Here is a 19,991-nt window from a genome sequence, read left to right on the forward strand (position 1 = left end):
ATATACAAATTCCGAGGACATTCTAAACCAAGCATCTGCAGCTTTCAACTTAGAAAAAACTCTCATTTTCCAGTTTGTTTCCATCGTAAATTCTATTAAATCTTATTTGACATTTAAGAGAATGTTACAGGTCACATTTATCTCCACGGGAGGAGAAAACGATCTAATTTTTCATTAGAGTTGCTCGCGGTAACCACAGAGCCAGTGACTTAGCAAATACAATAATGTCTGTGAAAGTTACAAAGGAAGGACATAATTTTTATAAGATTAGCCCATGAGGATAATTTCCAGGTACATCATTTATCTTCCTAACTGCTCTGCTCCTAGGACGTGTATTTGGGGAAGTAATTCACCAATAAGAAAACAAACTTTAAAAATTTAGATAAGACATACCAATATATTTTCCTTAAAAACTGGCTTAGTAAATAGTCCAGGTACGAAGTCACAAGTTTTGTACTAGAATTTAGACATTTTCATTAGTTCAGTAGGCTTAATCAAGAGAAATATATACCTTGCTGAAGCATTAAGAAGAGCCATAAGACTAAAAATTGTACAATATTATTTTCTATTCCAGACAATATTATCATCCTGTGTTCCAACACTCCACCTAATAGGGATATCTCATACATAATGCAGATAATAACTATTTTAATACTCTGAACATTAGGTGTTTGTCTAAGATAACCTACATTCACAAATAGAGAAGTACTTTTCATTTTTGCATAGAAATCAAGAATGGGGAAATTCAGAAGTTAGATTTCTGAAAAGATCTTTTAAAATATTCTCATTTAGGTGTTTACCCATGCATCAATTGCCTGATGGCCCTAGCCATCCAGTTTGCTCAGCATTAATTGCCTTGCCCTACAATAGCTGACTGGAAATGCCCTGCTGTGGTCCCTACCCTGGCTCTCATGGAGAGCATGGAAAATAATTTTCTTGTTTCCTGGCTGCCAACCCCCATCTTCCACCCACGTCCCAGTAGATGTAGCGAATGTCAGGTGGTTTGTTCTCCCCGCTTTACTCTTTGTTCACAGTTCCTACTGCTGCTGAATTATCTCTCACATCCTTCCTCTTATAGCTATCCTCTTTTATCCATTCTGCATGGACCCAAATTTGGAACACATGTGTTTTTATTTATTTCCCTAAAACAGATTCCCACCAAGCAGTTGGGTTAAAGATTTGGATGTATATCTTGGAATACGCGGACATTATGTTACCACACAGCATGGCAAATAATGGTAAACCAAACATCTGACATCTGGTTCATTGGCAGTGCTTGCCACTAGCCAGCTCTTTGCTCAGGACCTAGCTCCTGATGTCTTGCTTGGTCATCTTCCCTGCCTCCTGTTATGCCCCACTGTTTTCCCCAGTCTTGGAACACTTGATCCGTCCATCTCTGGCTGGACCAAACATTGTTCTCACTTTATTATGCAGGCAATATTTTCTTTGTCCAGTTAATAGTTCATTCTAGACAAGCTTCAAAAGCAGAATCAAAGATGGCTCACCGAGATGTTTTTGCTAAGTAAAGCAATTTTTTCCAAGAGTTAGGTTGCTTGCTTTGGAGTTATCGGCCCACACCCTACGTCCCTGCCCCCCCCCCCCGCCCCCTACACAGAAGTTTTGTATCTCGCTCTACATTTTATAGGCCATTCAGCCAGCAGAGTATTAGGTTTTGAAGGACCCAGGAAAGAAACCTGAGATTCAGTCCCATGTTCTCTAATCCCTGCTGACCATATACAAATCCCAAGTCCTGTTGATTTTACTTGATACATCTTCCTTCTCTCTGCAGCTAACCTAGTCCAAACCAGCGCTGTCTTTTCACCAGGGTTAGTGTAACAGCCTCCCAACTTACTGCCAGGAGGAAAAACTTATTCTCCACTGATTTAGGTCTGAGTGCCCTGGGAATTGCAAAGTAATTGACAATGGATCAACAGTGGAAAAGTCTATTTTCACATGCATGTGGGAGCACCCCATAAGAAGTAACTCCCTGAACAGCTACAAGTATGGTTTTTATACCAGCTTAATGAAGGGGGTGGGTGAGTTTAGGGCTTTAAAAGATGGAAGGTTGTGAAGAGGCTTGTTTCAACAATTTTTTGGAATGTCCCTGTGCCCAAGGCCAGTCACCTCCCTAACTCTCATAAAGTCCTGCTTTAGTCAGATAAGGAAAGTTCAGAACAGATCCCTTTCTGCACATGGTTTCATTTTGGAGTCCTTTTCATACCATTTTGCTGAGCTGTTGGTCCTTACACAATCTCCCTCCATCCATTCCTGTTCACACGAATCTATTCTCCACAATGATATTTCTAAAACACCAGATCATGAGACTCCACTTCATACAAACACTTCAGTGGCTTTGCACTGCCAAGGATTATGATTTATAATCCCAGATTTACCGGTTGCCTACCAAAGCTTAAAGAACAAAAGAGCAAAGTGATATAAACCTAGCTGAAATGGCCAGAGATTTCATGGCAAGAAAGATAAGGCAAGGTGGGCCGATTATGATATATTATAAAATTAGTCCTCAGAGCCATGCCATATTTCGTGTTTATGTTTCTCAGATTTTGCTACTCAAATCAGTGCTTCGGGCCGTATGCCAGGTACCAAAATCTTTCTCTCTTCCCTTTAATTTTAATTAACATTTCATTCCTTTAGGGCTTTACTGAAATACCTGGCTAAGTAAGTTCTTAAACTTACTTTTACGGGTGTTAATAAGTTAATGTACTATGCATTTCCACATACAGTGTTTCTATTTTAACAGGGTCCTTTGTGACTTAGTCCACAGAATGACCGATAAAAGTCATTTAAGACCCTGAGGCAACAAGCTGAGGAGAAAGCTTGAGCAGGAACACCTCTTCAACCCCAGGCTCTTGCTCTACTACCTATGAACTGGCCCTGAAAGGAAGAATTCTACTTCCTTTGTATACTTTGAACCCTTCAGGAGAGGGTTTTGTGCTGCTCCTGCGTAACCCTGTTCTGTAGCACCACCCCAGTGTGCCAATGCTGGTGTTTTGCTGTCCAGCTGTGCTTACTCGCTTGAATCACCCATATAGCTTTTTAAAGAACTTTATTCAGATGTAATTGGCATGATGTAAAATGTACCCATTTAAAGCATACAGTTGAGTAATTTGTCATATAAACTCAGAGTCGTGCAACCGTCACTGCTAATTTTTGAACGTTCTCATCATTCTGTACACATCGACAGTCTTTCCCCATTCTCAGCCCACGACCCCAACCTAACGCTAGGTACCAAACAATCTATTTTCTGGCTCCGTAGATTAGCCTGTTCTGGACCTTGCCTATGGATTGGTCCAGTACAGTAATTCTCTAGAAGACTAGTGCTTTGGATAGTGGATGTTAGTTGGTCCAGATCCTTGAACACTCTCTCCTTAGCCCTTCATGGGGTAATCAGATGGTCATCTGTGAATATGTCCCTGCTGTGACTATAGAGTCTAAAAGAAAGAAGAGCTGTCCCCACCCCTCCTTCCAGTCTTGATTTCTTCATGGGAGACTTTGTGTGACTAATGATTCACTCTAGTGACTTTCCCAGATGACAGAAGTTCTGTTCCAGGAGGGTTAAATGTTCTCACTGCTGTGAACTCTTCTTAGGAACCATGTGAGGATGTAGGCCAACCTGCCATTATGTCTTTTAGAAGGAGAATGATCAGCTGTGTGTGTCTCTGAGCTCTGGAATTTTGTCTATCCTGTGTTCCTTATATATTCTGGAAGAAGTTGTTAGATACATAATTTGCAAGTATTTTCTCCTTTTCTGTGCTTTGTCTCTTCATTTTTTTCATTGGTTTCTTTTGAAGCACAGTATTTTTAATTTTGAGGAAGTCTAATTTGTCTGTTTTTTTTCTTTTGTTGCTTATTTGTCAGGAGTCATATGCAAGGAACATTGCCTAACCCAAGGTCACAAAGGTTTACTCCTATATCTTCTTTCAAGAGTTTAATAAATTTAGCTTTTAATTTTAGGTCTAGGATCCATTTTGGATTAATTTTTGTGTGTGGTGTGAGGTTGACATCTAACTTCATTCTTTTTCATGTGGATGGTTATCCAGGTATCCAGCGCCATTTGTTGCAGTTGTGTGTGTTTTTAAACTTCGCTATGAGCCTGGTCTGTGGACTATCACTGAAAGTCTTAGTAAGCAAATTCAGCTCCGAAAGGCTTCGGGTATCAGTATTTGGTTCTGTACATTTGTGTATGCTCTGCATCTCTTCATGCTTCTGAATATTTTCTGCACTTTGTTCTGCTGAATATCTCAGATGTTGAGATGTGTTTCTCTTCTCCAAAGCAAATATACCATTGACTATATTTAAGGATAAATGGGTGACAACTGTTACAAGTAATTAATATTGACTTACAAAGACCTTACAGTTCTTCCATTTATTTCCTCAAGAAAAAATCTGAGTACATATTATATGCCATGGATATAATGCTGGGAATACAGTAATGAAGAAGACATAGTTCTTGTTCTCCAGGAATGCATTCTAGAGAGAACAAGCAAAAATAATTACACAAATAGATGTACAATATGTGAGATGTTGGTAACAGGTTAGGAAGAAAATTAAAGCAGAGTAAGAGGACAGGAGTGATGCAGAAATGTGTTGCTGGTTGGTAAAGGATGGTCAGAGAGCTCTGAGTAAGGTGACATTTAGGTGGAGGTTTCAGGGAACTATCTATGCAGGTATCTCAAGGCAAAGTGTTCTGTGCACTGGGAATAGCAAGTGCAATGACCTGAGGTGGAATGTGCTTGACTCAGCTCAAATTTTCCCTTTCCCTCTGTGTTTCTAAGGCAAACAGCATAATTTCTTTACACATCCCAATTTCACCACAATTTATTTTCTAAAAATATTTTGCCATAATAGGTTATACATTGTACAATACCCAAATAGATTTAGTTTAAAAAATGTTTCAAAATTAGAATTATAATATTTGCATATTACACTTTAATAAAAATTTAAATGACTTTTAAAATTTATGGTAACCTATATAAAGAAATCTGCATATCAAATGATATTTTCTATAATAGCTAATATATTATTGAATGTATACAATATATTATGTATATAATATATTCAATAATATATACATTGAATATTATTGAATATATACAATATACTGAATATATTGTATACAACATATTCAATAATATAATGAATATATTCAAAACAATAATATTGAACAGGAAAATATTAAAAATATAGTGTTAAGTGAAAAAGAGAATAATAACTGGTAAAATTTTTATAGCAATACATAACTATTTGGGTAAATTTTCAAAAGTTAGCTAATTCCAAGTACACATGTCTTTTGTTGGTATAAAATCTGGATGGAAATACCGTGTATCAAAATACATTTTTAAAAAATACATAAAAAGTAGTTATCACGGCATAATAAGCTAATGGTAACATTAATCTAATTCTGTACCTTTCTATATATATTTTTAACTATCCAAAATGAGATATATTACTTTCTTAGGTAGGAGGAGAAAAAAAATAGGTATATTTAAAACTAATATTAAGAAATGTTCTTACATTTTGCACTCTTGCTGAAGCACTATTCCTGGTGTTGCAACCTCAATCTAATTCAACAAATTCAGTTGAATGTGCCTATGGTGATAGGTACATTCATATCATAATTTGCGGACCATATTTGTGGTTCAGAACTCTCACCACAGACTTCGCAATTGTTTGAGTAATTAATATAGTTAGTCAGGCCTCAGGAATTTATGACACCTACGTTTGTATCCAGACAAGACAATGTAGCGAACGCCGCCCAGCTGACTTCATTCCAAGATGCTGGACGCCGAGGAATCTGGATGGCTCTGAGCAGCCTACCTTGAGCGTCACTGGCTGTGAATCACCAGGTGTATATCGTTGGGCCAGTTCATCATTTATGCCATATATGGCTGTGGTAATTCAATGACTCACTAGAGTTAACGTTAGAAAATCATGTTTCTTATATACTGTGTTCCCACTGAATATCAATATCCAAGGAGAAGATAAAATTTTCAATGCATTTTATGGCTATTACTTTTCTTAAAAAATCACCACTTGTCAGGAATAATGCCCTGAAAATCAATGCCCAACCTTTGTCTATTTCTTTTCACTAGTGATCTGTATTTCAGATTACCTTAGGCAGCTGGCAAATCTTAAGTGGCCTGCATACCAGTGTGTGAATGCAAGGTGCTTTAATACCTTCAATATTTAAACCTGGAATATTCCAGAAGGTCCTAAACTAATTTAAAATACAATTATGGAATGCCCTCTTGCCTTTTCTCCAAATGTATTTAATTCCTATCCACTGCCTAAATTAAAATAATCCTCCCTGCCCCTGAACTTACATTAAAACTCTTTTCTCTTACCTAGCATTTCTTTTGTCTTATTTTCACAGTCTTGTACATACATCCCTTTGTTAACAGACAGGGGCCTGGCCCTGAGCTGGTCTCCCTAGGGTCAGCTGTAAAGTGTGGGTTCTTGACTATGTGTAGGAAAGATTTCACAACCTGTTCCAGGTGACTGTGAGGATACGTTTGTTAAAGCTGGAGAAAGTGAAACAAGGAAGGGCTTAGCATAGACGTAGCAACGGAGGGCCTAGGCTGGGATGCCTTAGCTCACTGGGAAGTCAGAGAAAAGGAGGCCTTAAGGACAGGTTCAGAGAATAAGTCTGCCAGCTGCCCATTGCCTTAGAGTTTAGGAGACTTGAGCCTGTAAAGAAAAAAAAGTGGAGGGAGGGAGGAGAAGGAAAAGGAATGGCTAGGACTGCTCCCCAGAGGGAGAGCTCCAGCTGGGTGGGTCCTTTGTCTTGAGGCTTTTATCTCTCTCAGAGGCTGGAATCTCAGGGGCGTTCCCAGCGAAGGGGTTCAGTAGAATGAAACATCAGTCTTCTAGGTGTGCTCTTCCAGGGCCATCCTCTCCACTGATTGGTCAGTGACAGGGCAGGGGGCTCTTTATTCACTGCAGTTGGTTCTGGTGTCCCCTCCCTGGTTTTGCTGCTTTTCTGGAGCTGAGAACACAACTGAGGCCTAGATATTATCTCCTAGATGTTATCACCAGGGAGGAAAGGTCAGGGGAGAAGAGGCTACCCTGGAGGTGAGGTCCTTGTTTTCCCAGATCTACCAGGCACTCACTCGGGGCCTTCCACCCTGGTAACCATCTATACCTGACTGTAAAATTGCTTGGCTGCTGTGTTCAGGCACCTGTTTCAGTGTCCCTATTCTACTTGCCAAGGAATTTTCCTGCCTTCTTACTATCATGTCTCACCTTGACTGCCATCACCTAGGAAAGGAGCATGACCTAGGGCTGTAAAGGATTCTCAGTAAGTATTTACTAATGTGTTGTTATTGGGGCTTGCAAGTATTCAGGAGATTAATATTAGAATGATCCCATGGTGTTCGACTGTGTTTCTCTTTTAGTTTCTTAGGTTTTATTTGTTTGTTTGATTAATTTGTATGGCCTTGGTTAAAAATAAATAGGAGAGGATGAGTGGATAGAAAAGTTTAAAATATGTTATTCTTTTAGGGATATTTTTTCTTTGGCTTTACCTCCCCTGTAGTCAGAAATAAAATTAAACTTGAAAAAACAACACCATTGTATTGAATTGTAATGGCTATTTCTTTTAAATGCACCTGGAATAATGGTCTTTAAAGGGTGTTACCAGATTAAATCTTTGCCAAGGGAGGAAGGTGGAGCTGTGTGGGAATAAGGCTTTGTTTAACCAGGTTGTCTGATGTTTTGCTGAGACACGTTAGGGAAAGCAATCCCGAGTAATGTGGACTCAGTATGAAATCACAGTCTGAAGCATACCTTATAAAATTTAAAGATTTTTCACCAACCTCTTGAAAATTTATATACCAGAAAAATTAGGGAAGTTAACTCTATATGTATATATAGTCCCTTCCCTAACATTTGTGGGACTTGAAAAATTATAAATAAAGGCTCATCTAAAGTAAATCAAGTTACAAATCATGGTAAATATCTTTAAATGAAGCAAGTGTCCTCTAGCCTCCCACCATAAAAAGCATAACTTCAGGCAAAGTTCGAATTTAAAATCCCTTGATAACTTGGAGATTCATGCTTAAAAAGTGGAGATACTAGTAGAGACTGCACCAAATCCCACAGCTAGACCCTTATCTCTTCCCCTCCCCAGCTTCACACCACCGTAGAGAGGTCTCAAGACTATGCCTGTGGCCACATCTATTCACAGACCCCTGCACATACCTGCTGGCCTGGGCATCTCTCAGGCTATATAGATAAAACACTACACACCTGGGAACAGACCTGGGGAAGAAGATGCAGCAGGCTCATGGTCATTTGGATGGGGAATTCTGGGATTCCTGTTAACCAGAGAAGGCCTAACAGGGGGCATGGCTCAGGGTCTGAGTGGGCACAGTCTTTCCGTTCCTGGATTCTTTATCTTGGGCACAGGTCTGTAGTCAGAGGAAGTGTCACAGCGGGAACTTGTAACCCATTCCACCATTCTTCTGACATTATGTCTGTAAGTGTGGGCTCTGACTAATATGTTGCTTTACATAAACAGCGTGTTTCTATAAGAATCCTAGGAACTACCTGCTCAGAAAATACAGACTCTACCTTCAGGCATCCCAGTTTCGGGAGATTTGCTGACCTTCAACTGTGAATCCAGGCGATGTGAAGCCAGATGACTAAACCAGGATGGTGCACGTGGGACCATCACTTGCCTTATCGGCATGACTGTGCTCGTCTGCATGTAGAGAACTTTCCAACCCCTTTCCTTGACCTTTGTTCTGTTTCCCTCCCCTTTCTTACAGAAACCTCTGCCTCCACTGAGAGGAGAAGATATAGGCTTTGTGATAGGAGTCCCCCATCTTTCAGGTGGCCACCTCCTGAAAATAAACCACTTTCCTTTACATCAGCACCTGCCTCTCGAGCACTGGCTTTCGTAGCGGCAAGCAGCCAGGCCTGCTTTGGGTTACAGAAGGGCAGAGGGATTCTCTAAGCATGAGGTCCAGAATGGAAGCCCCTCTTGCCCTGGACAAAGAGCCATACTCTGTGGGTGTACAAATACATGTGCATATGCCAAGCACTGTCGCCTTTTATATCTTTACACGTTTTAAAGATATAAAAAAATTAGCATATATGCACATATCGATTATCTTATCTAAAGGAGAGGTGTAACTTTATGAACTATCTAAAAGGATGAGCAATAGGACACGTTTGTCTTCGGGTACACTACAATGACTAATTGACTGGATATCTATATACTTCAAACAAATAACGATACATTCTAAAGTAATGAGATTAAAGCCTCTCTCAGAAAGGCCTGGAAGGCTGTCAAGTGTGCCTCATTTATATATCGAAGGATCAACTTCATCTCATCCCTTGATACACTGCTCTGCACTGTGGGCAAATGAGAATTATCTCCTGCTAAGCAAAGCCTAGCAGGACGCTGTCGGGATGCCTCCTTCAGCTAGGTCCCTCCACCCTGATTGGTGGCTTCCCGTCTTCTTCCCTTGAGTGCCCTTGTTCTTGTTAATGCACTTTGGAAGGAATTTTCTTAAGACCACATAAGCCTTTACCCTCATAAGCTGCCAACTATCTTTGGCAGTTGAGAGCTGAAGCTCAAACTTTAGTCTTTTGAACAAAAAATACTGAAGCCCTAACTACATTTACTTTTGCACTATTATGATTTTGAAAAGACGTAATCAACAAAATGAAGCATGTGAATAAAAAATTACTTTTTTGTGTGTTAACATGGCTTTTAATTTTTAAGAGGTGCTATTTCAGCTGGTGTTTGTATTTCGGGAGTGAACAAGTCAAAGACTTCAGGGTAGGGAAAAGAAGCCATCGAGGTATGTAAAATACAGTGAAGTATTATAATTCTTAGTAAAATGAATCAGATGTTTGAACAGATATTACAGATACATGTATGTGAACTACTCAGGTTCGATACTGTTTCATAGTCTTGGATGACTTGAAGTAGTGAATTTAATCTGCTGTGATCCGATTTGTCAGAGTTTGTATGAGACAAGATCTTTTAAGATTTTAAGTGATCAACCCCATGGATAATTATCATGATAACTATTTGTGAGTGTCCTTACTAGCTAAGTATACTCTCAAATATTTTATTACTCCTTGCAGAAGAAAGTGGTAATTGGCAAATGTAAGCAAACAGAGGAGGTGGGCAAGATTGCAAGCTCCCTGCAGACAAGGACATTTCACTGGCTCATCACCCTTTTTCCATAACCCAGAATCCAGAATGGCCCATGATATGGTCATTAGTAATTTTTGTTGACTAACACAAGAGTAAGTGGATTAATATAAGTAATTATATCACATACTGACTCTGGCCCAGGTATTAGTGTTTTCGTTTGACTAGTCTTTTGTAATGTATGGCATTAAATCTTCTGTTATAGGTGAAGAAACAATGAGAACCAATGAGGTTACATAACCTGCCCAAGACTATAGAGCTTGTGAAATGATGGACTTACCTGCCACCTGTCATTTTATTATTTCCATTCTCTCATATTTATATGCACCAGAAATTTAAATCTTGTTAGCTGTAAATGGCACATCAAGAGTGTGACGTGTACACATAGTCAGAAACTTCCTTTCAAGGCTGACAGCACAGCCTGAAATAGGGAAGTCAGTAATTTGTGATCTCAAATGGCAGAACCCTGTGCACTAATACCCTGGTTCCTCTGCCCCAGCGAGAGGCAGACTTCCCCGGCAGACTTCTGACTTCTTTCTGGTAGCAATGAGCAGTCAGGGACCTGTCAAGGCCACACATAGCAGGAAGAACAAAATGTCACCTGTTCTCCAGAACTTTCTTTCCAACTTGCTCTGACTTCCTGGACTCTGGGCTTTGGTTACCTAGAACGATGGCCCGTGCCAACTGCACTTGGCCTTACCTGACTTCCCTGGACTCCAGCCTAAGGTATAACAGCTTTTTGCCCCTCCCAGGGCCTTTGTTTACCTCCCATGGCCTTCCTGGGGCTCTTGAAGTATGGTATCTGCCGGAACCTACCTGGCTCGTTTAGAGTCCTCTGTGTGTTTTCCTGGCTTGCATAACCTCAACTGCCTAAGCAATGAACTGCAGAAAACCTTAGGAGTTTTAAAAAATAATTGGAAAATAAATCAGGTCTTATTCTAAATGTCCTTTTCTGTCGCTACAGCATAATACTCACGTATTATACTAGAATGGGTTTACCTCTGTTCAGATAGGCCAGAGTGATGAACCCTCAATAATGTAAGGAGTATTGGGTGGCCATTCTCTTTTATCTGCGGGTTTCGGATATTTGTAAAAAGACTGTAGAATGTGTGTTGGGGGGCAGGGGTGAGTAAGTGATGTGTCAGGGTCTGTCCGGGGAAGGGTGTATATTGGGTCTACTTGGGGCTGTTTTCCTAAGGTGTTGTAAAGGCAAGTTTGAAATGATATTAAGTGGTCTTATGAAAAATGACACAAAATCTAAATTGTAAATACTGATAAAAACCAAACAACCCCACATTAGATACTGTTTCAACCATTAGCAACGAGAATCTCTATGTGGGACAACACAGTGATTGCTATGGTTTAGAGAGAGCAGTTAAAAAATCGCCATGTGTTTTTCATGTTTTTAAGGAGTTGCTTTACTTGTCATGGACAGAGACAAAGAGGGAGAGAGAGAAAAAATGTTAACTAGCTTTCCCTAGTAAGAACTTGACATGAAGTTCCTTATACTGTCTTATGTGAAATGCTGTGCGTTTGAAAAGACTTTAGTTTGTAATGTAAACTGTATTAAAACCCTTTCAAAGGCTCTGGAGAAAGACAAAGTGTTTTCTAGAGCCTAACCTGTGAAACTAAACAACAGGCAGATAACATCTACAAAGCTGTTCACCTGAACTAATTTGTTTTAAACATTAGATACTAAATATTTGATTAAAACTGTGCTTACCATGACTTAGTTTGGACTAGTAGGAAATGTTAAGTCCCGAATGTCTCAGACACTAAAGGGCCTTGCAAGTTTTTACTAGATTGGTTGCTATAGAAAAAAGCTATTTTTAGAATATATCGGAGCTAAAACTACTGGCATCTGGAAATTCTGTGAATTAGCATGAAGGTGGTATGGCTTATAAAATAAGCAGGGCACTGGAAACAAGAGCTACATTTGACTTCTGGTTCTAGCTTTGCCAATAACCAGTTTGGTGAGCTGGGTGGGTCATTTGACCTACTTTGGCCTTACATTTTTTTCGGTGTAAATGAGGGCCTGGGCTCTGATCTCTAACATCAATTCAAGTTATGAAATCCTATAATATTTCTACAACTTTCTTTCAAACTACACATTGCTTTTTAAATTTATGTCTGGGCCTATCCTAAAAGTATTACTGGACCTTATCCAATCATAGCTTCGGCAAACAATACAGCCACTGAAAAGCTACTTGCGTCACTTGATTTTATTTTTTCACACTCAAACAATACCTGGCAAATAAAGAAAGGTTCCTGAATTGTGATTGGCATAATCCATGGTCAGCTGCAGAGAGAATTTAAGCAAACTTTGTATACTGTCAGGGTGCAGACTGAAGATCTGCCGTTACCTGCGTTTGTGAACCTAACCAGCACTGTAACTGTGGGTTGTGGGACAGATGTCCAAAGCCTACTCTGTAACCGTCTCTTTATGCATACATCCAGTTTTGTTACTTTAGCACAGTTCCCCCCCTCTCCCACTTACTGGCTTTTCCACTAAAAGGCATACATATGCAGCAACTGTTTTAGCCCTCCCACTCCTGCATCTTCTACTGGATTTACCCCCATAATCCATTCTTTCTACTTTGCATTTTCTCACTGCAGTGACATTACCCGACCTTCTCCCAGGACTCCCACTCTTCTCTCCATGCCTCAAACTTAGTCGTTATTCAAACTATATTCCCAGACCCTTTGCTCTTCTAAGTTGGATCTCATTCCTTTAGAGTTTTTTTGATGAATTATCACTACTATCTGGACAGCTCCAAAATTAACATCTTTATTTTTGATCGCTTTTGTACAGTTTAAAACTAACTGCCCACTTGGCTACGTTTTCATCCATTCCCTCGTTCACTAGATAGAGCATGTGCTGTGAAAGGGCTATTTTAGGGCCCTCGGAGAATTGGAAGGATTGTTTTAAAAATACGTCATTTCTGCAAAGAAGCATGTGATGCATCTCTATACTCACTGGACTTAACAAGCACACAGTTTTTCGTAGGACTAAATAAATTCAATGTCCTATTTTTTTAAAGTTAATGACTCATGTTTTTTATGGTTTAGAAATTACTTGGGAGAAACAGAACTCAGGAATAAGGCTTTTGGGACTTTAGAATATATTAATTTTCAACCCAAACAGTCTTGCTCTTGTAGATAAAATGTGAGATGCAGATGCACAGTCATCACACGAAACATATCTGTAGTCAAATGACTCCTCCACCTCTGCTTCTTTCGTCCAGCACCCTAAACCACTTTCGTGCCTGCTGCCCAAATCAGCCCTCTCCAGATCTGTTTACGTCGCCCTCTCTCTGGTCACCCAGCCTGAAAATAGAGAAACCTGTGGCTTTTCCCTTTCTCTCTTCCCCTGGTTGCCTGTATGCTGTCAGACACTGTTTCACATTATTTTCAGAAGCACCCCTCTGCATTCTCTCTGCCCCTCCCCAAGTGAGAGCACAGCACCTGCAAAACGGCAACAGTCCGCTCGGGGCAGTCCTGACTCCCTAACTCCCTTCCAAATGCCCCTGCCACCTGCTAGCTGAGTCTTTGTGCAGCATTTCCACCAAATTTATGTATCATCAGCAGCTTTCCAGTGACTACAGGATGAAGTCTAACCATCCATATTCAAGATTCACCCCAACTATCTGCTCTCTTCAAGAAGAGTTAGATTACTATGTTTTGAAAAAGAAAAGGAATTGTTTAGAGTTGAGGATTTTAATGGAAGGGGAGTTTTGAGTCTTAGAACAATTTGTTTAATCTCCTATCTGCAGGTCTGTTGGGAGATAATCTTTCTCTGCAAACAGAAATATTGTAAGAATCAACAACTTTGGAAATCGATTTTTAGGACAAATACATTGACAAAAGGAATAAGAAGGGCAGAAAGCAGAGAGGTTTGGCTTTCTGTCTGAGTGAGCTTAGAGGCTTCCTAGACAGACTAGGATGTTTTGGGGGCCAAAGGATGTAATAGCTTAAAAGAGGTCATTTAGTATCAAGGTCAGACTAGAAGTGAAACAAGAATTGAATGTATTTATGTATTAAGGCCTACAAGAAATTCTTATGGGTTAAAGTGAGAAAACTATAATTATCCTATTTGATATTGCTCCTTCAATTGGAATAAAATGCACATTTTAAGAAGGAATTATCCACTGAACAACCAGAGGGTCAAAGGGAGAAATCAAAAGAGAAATAAAAATACCTTGAGACAAATGAAGGTGGAACACACTGAAGTTTATGGGATATAGCAGTTCTAAGAGGGAGCTTCAAAGCCATAAATACAATCCAATTTGAACCTATTCAAAAAGGTTTAAATTACTCTAAATAGAAAGCAAAAGCACGGCCTCATGAGACTTTCTCAAAGCTGAAAATACATGAAAATGATTATCCTCAAATACAATATACTTATGTTATGTAGTAGAATTGGCAACACAATCCAACAATTTGAACTACACTCTAGAAGGTATAAAAGAAAGCAAAATGCAGTATAGAACTTATGAGTGCTCTGGAGTCAGATTGCCCAGGTTCAAATCCTGGTTATGCTCTTTAAGCTGGCTCTCTGTAGGCAAGTTACTTATCTTTTTAAGTTTCCTCCCCTATAAAATAGGAATAATAACACTACCTACCTCATAGGTTTGGGCTGAGGAATAAGTGAGATATTGCATGTAAGACACTTAGAAAGTAGACAGTAGTCTATTTATTTTACAGATGATGAAGCCAAGACACAGACTGGGACTTACCTAAAGTAACACTGCTACCAAGCCCTGCAACCTCCGCCAACTGCAAACCCTCGCTCTTTCTCCACACTGCCTCCTGGATTTGTATCGCCGAAGACATGTTCACGGATACGACACTGGCCCTGTCTTCGAGATCAACACATTGAAAAGGTAGAAAAACAAGAAGTAAGTGGGCAATTCTGCATAGGCACCCCAGGAGCACTGGTAAAGGACACTTAACCCAGGCGGGAAGGGTTACAGCCAAACGCGGTATGGAAGCAAAGCGTGGGCAGGAATTAGATCGTGGGCTTGGGGTGGAGAGTGTCCCAAACCGAGAAAACAGAAGGCAAAGGAGTGGAGGAGAGGATGCTTTGCGCGCAAAGCTACAGGGCTTAGAGAGGACACAGAACGTTTGGTATTTACAACAGTTCAGCTCGGCTGGAAAGGGAATCTGGGGTAGGGCAGGGGCCTGGGTGTAAGTGGAAGAGGTTGAAGCCGTTCTTCTCTACCAGCCTTGAAAATACAAGTCTAGAAGAGGCAGCACAAATGCTTGTACACAAGGATGTATATTCACTGGCCCAAACAATCAGTACTCTTAGAAGTACAGGCTGGTACTAGTTTACTTTAAGGTGTCAGTTAAAATCCTTTTAAATATCATGTTTGGCCCAGGCCTGGGGGTCAGCATCTCTCCAGTTGCTGTATATTTTTTAGGGAAAATAACCTCTTTAACGATTGAGAGAAATCTCCCCTACTTCCCTCTTCCAGGTATTCTTCCCTAAAGAAACTTATCTACATTAGAATTACATATACAAATCCCTTTGTTTCAAATGAAAAAGCATCTTCCTGACCTATTGTGGGAAAAATACTATAGCTGATGTTTCAATGTAGCCATTCTCATGGCAGTATATAGTGTATAGAACAGTTACACTCAATGCCCTATAGATAGATGGGTTTACAGAGAAGTGCTGGTTTAAGAGCCTCTTTAAACTCTACTCCTAATGACAGATTATCACAAGATAATAGGGGGTTTCAATAGCCAGTGAAAGTTTATTATTAAATCTCTTATTAAAAAGTAATTAAAATATAAGCTAGTTAGTCACCTGAGGAAAGTTCAGCACAGTGCCTTCTTTACTCGGTAAGGCAATTTTGTCCACCTATTGCCTTTATGAATAGTCTATAGAAAAGGTATTTGTGTGATGCAAGCATGTTGAGAAACCTTCTATCTTAATCACCACCAATGACAGGGGAACTCCTTGTGGTTTAATCTTTTATTCAATTTAACCAATAACTGTGACTAAGTGCCAGGGATGTTGTGAGTTAAGCACCAGGGATAGTATGAGTAAGGTATAGCTCTGCCCTTAAAAAACTCATTGTATATGTATAAAATATAAAATATCCATGGTGTAAGGGAAGTACTAATATAGAAGTATGCATCATATCTATATCACACTTGAGAACGTAGAGAGAACATCACCAGTAAACCTGGAGAAAAAAATGATAAGCAATTCGGAGATTTTTTTTTTCCCTGTGGTAACTGGATGTGGGAGGGTTGAATCATTTTTATATAGGTCAGAAAAACATCTGATTAGCACTAACTTGTCTAGTGTTTGATGCTAGTTCAAACGAGTGATAGTGTTACCTGGAATTGTTATCTTTTAAAACACCCTGGTCTCCCTTGTGTCTTAGAATGCACATTATGAAATATGCACCTGCTTCACTAGAAATGCTCCTTAGATTATGTAATATATCATGAATATTTTTAAAGTCAAGTCTCTACCGAAAGTGTGATAGCGTTCCTAAGAACACCATGTGGATATCATAATTTAAGAGCTTCTGAAAGCTACAAAACATATTTCTCTAAAGCTGTGAAGTAATATTTTTGTTGCCTTTGAGGCAGAAGAGTTTTTATGTGAATCTGTGAGCTCTTTGCCACTGTAATCTGGGTTCTTTAATCTATTATGGATAATTTATTATAGATAAATCACAGTTTTTAACTGAATAGTGTATACGTTAAAATAATTTAAAGGACTGTTCTTTGTCCAGTGTGGGTCAGAGCATACAGTCCCCAGTTTACATGGAGAATTTCAGGTTTAGTATTTTTTTACTTTTCCACATGAAGTTGACTTCAGCTTCCATTGTCAACAATGCTGTTACCGTCACTTTAACTTATTTCTTTTTTCTTAACTTCTTCATCTCCAATAATCACATGGCAGTGACACTGATTTTATAGTAAATTAATGGCATTATTAGATATAGAATTTTATATTTCATTGAAAAATTAGTACCTTCCTCTTTTTTTAAGTGCAGAAGAGAAAAGAAATAGCGGTGGTTCCATGCGTGTGAACTGTAATGTTAAAATATACCAAATTAGTTTTCTGCAAATTTCCTGTTTATAATAGAATTAATTGTAACAGGTATTTCCAAATATCTCCAACTATTAGAAACATGACAATTCTCATTCATTATAATATTAGAAATGGTATCTTGATATGTTTGAAGGCAGACAATAGCCATTTTACGTAAGAATATTTGAACATTTCATATTTGTAATCATACTGCCTTTTACTAATACATGAAAATGTTTCTAGTTTTTTATAGCTTTACTGAGATATAACTGACATAGGTGTATCAGTTTAAGGTGTATGGCATGTTGATTTGATGCTCATATATTGCAAATAATTATCGCCCATAGTTTAGCTAACACCTCTATCACACCACGTAATTACCACTTTTTTGTGGTGAGAACATTTAAGATGTACTCACTTAGCAACTTGCAAGTCTGCAATCCAGTATTATTAGCTATGATCACCATTCTGTACATCAGGTCCCCAGAACTTACTCGCCTTTAACTGGGTGTTTATGCCCTTTAACCAATATTCTAGTTTTCATTTATTTTTTATTGGAATAAGCATTTGTTTTTTTTAATTTTTATTGAATTTATTGGGATAACATTGCTTAATAAAATTATATAGGTTTCAAGTGTACAATGCTCTAATATATCATCTGCATATTGTATTGTGTTTACCACCCAAAGTCAAGTCTCCTTCCATCACCATTTATCCCCCTTTTACCCTCTTCTACATCCCCCACCCACTTTCCCTCTGGTAATCACTATGGTGTTGGTCTTAGAGTCTTTTTTAATCCCTTCACCTTTTTCACCCAGACACCCAAAGCCCCTCCCCTCTGGAACTGAAGGACACCCGAAACATGGAGGCTAAGTAACATGTTACTAAACAATGAAGGGGTCAACAATGAGATCAAGGAAGAAATCAAAAGTTACTTCTTCTTGTTTTTACAGTGATTTCCCATGAGTTCCTTTTTATCTTCACAAATTTCAATATGTCATATACTATATTAATTATATTATATTATATTATATTATATTATATATAACCACATATAATATATAACTATAGAGAGTAGGAAGTGTGGTTCAATCATCTTGGTTAAACAGAGAACATGTAAAAAGTTTACATGTTCTACAACAATGGTCAGCAAATTACGGCCCAGAGGCCAAATTTGACCAACTGCTTGTTTTTGAAAATGAGATTTTATTGAACAACAGCCTGGCTCGTTCATTTACGTATTGCCTATGGCTGCTTTTGTGCTACTAGAGTGAAGCTGAGTTGTGACAGAGATCAAATGACTCACAAAGCCCCAAACATTTATTTTCTGGTCTCTTTGCAAAAAGAATGTTTTGACTCTGTTCTACAGAAATTTGTCCTTAAGAGCCATATTTAAGCAACCACATTCAAATAACTTTTGCACACTTAATGATGTCAAATTAAAATGTGTGATACATTATAAGTACACTTTCTATGAAAAATCTGCATACTAAAAGAGATGAAATATAGAATTTCACAGAATTTAATGTTGATATTTTATTTTACAGTATAGGAAGCAGAATATCAAAATGTGCATGTTGACAATAAAATAGTTAGAAAATTTTTAATTTGTTGATGATGTGACTAGCATGAACTCAGAGAAGTACAAAAGAAGTTTCCTCTTAAACTAATATAATTCTAATTTAGTTTGGCACACAGCGCATTACTCTCAATACTTCAGCTTAGCCTGCCTTAGCTAGCTCTTAATAGAAACAATTATGAAATAATTTTTACAGTTTAAAATACTCACAAAGGATGTTTTAACCTTCCTTTTAAACATCATTTCCTATTAGGGACTTTTACACTTGAGCCCAAATATCTGGCTCTTTTTTAAAAAACATTCTCTTCAGCAAGACGTACTATAATTCTACAATATGTAATGTAAAACTGTGCCAATGATAATATATCCTCACCACTCAAACATTCAAATGAACTACATATAGATTTTATGAAAGGCATACATAACTTCTAATTATTGCATGTCCCTTATTTTCCTACTCTGAAGATGTCTAACTTTAGAGAAATTGGAAAAACCAGACTCCCCTTTATTATTGCTAGAAATTGAAGAATAATTTAACTGGGGGCATAAAATAAAGAACTGTAGTAGATAAATGAAACACAAATGTGTATTAAAGTTAGAAATTATTTTTTAAAAACGAAACTACAACCTTATAACTGTAGAATACTTTGTTTTTGGTTTTTATTTTGCTGTATTTGCGCTGTTGAAAAATAATAGGGTTTTTCCCTTAAAGACCCCAAAACTCAACATCTTTCTAAACAGAAATATGCAGTAAACATTCAAGTGCCTTTTTGTCTGTACTTCTTGTGGGCCTTATCAATAGTGATTATATTTCATTGCTCGTGAGTGGCATCTATTCCAAAAATTTATTCCATACATGTATATGTCTTCTCAGCATTACCTTTATTAACTCCTTTTTCTTGTAACTTACAGCTTAATTAAACCACAAAACAACATCAACCTACTAAATTTAAGGCAAGAATACAATTTGAAAGAAATTCTTACTTGACATTCTCCATTAATTTGGTGCTAGATACTCTTCCCTTAAGGACCAATTAATTGCAACAAAGTTGAATAGGCCAAGATAAAAAATATTATTTTATTTGTCCAGTTTCTAGTCCTGCTTGCACCTCAGTGGTTTTGTTAGCTTTCTAACTGGTCCCCTTTAAAAGGAAACATAATCTCATAAT

The 19,991-nt window shown here is 38.3% G+C and overlaps 1 long non-coding RNA gene across 1 annotated transcript in view; it reads left to right on the forward strand.

Annotated features, from left to right (window-relative positions):
- Positions 1-19,991, forward strand: part of LOC123479815 (uncharacterized) — a 43,233-nt gene that overhangs the window by 9,333 nt on the left and 13,909 nt on the right. Inside the window, exon 2 of the long non-coding RNA XR_006655566.3 lies at positions 14,891-15,069. This is a non-coding gene — a long non-coding RNA (uncharacterized lncRNA). The remainder of the gene's footprint in view (positions 1-14,890; positions 15,070-19,991) is intronic.

The sequence above is a fragment of the Desmodus rotundus genome, chromosome 2 (assembly GCF_022682495.2).
Source record: "Desmodus rotundus isolate HL8 chromosome 2, HLdesRot8A.1, whole genome shotgun sequence".
Lineage (NCBI taxonomy): Eukaryota > Metazoa > Chordata > Mammalia > Chiroptera > Phyllostomidae > Desmodus > Desmodus rotundus.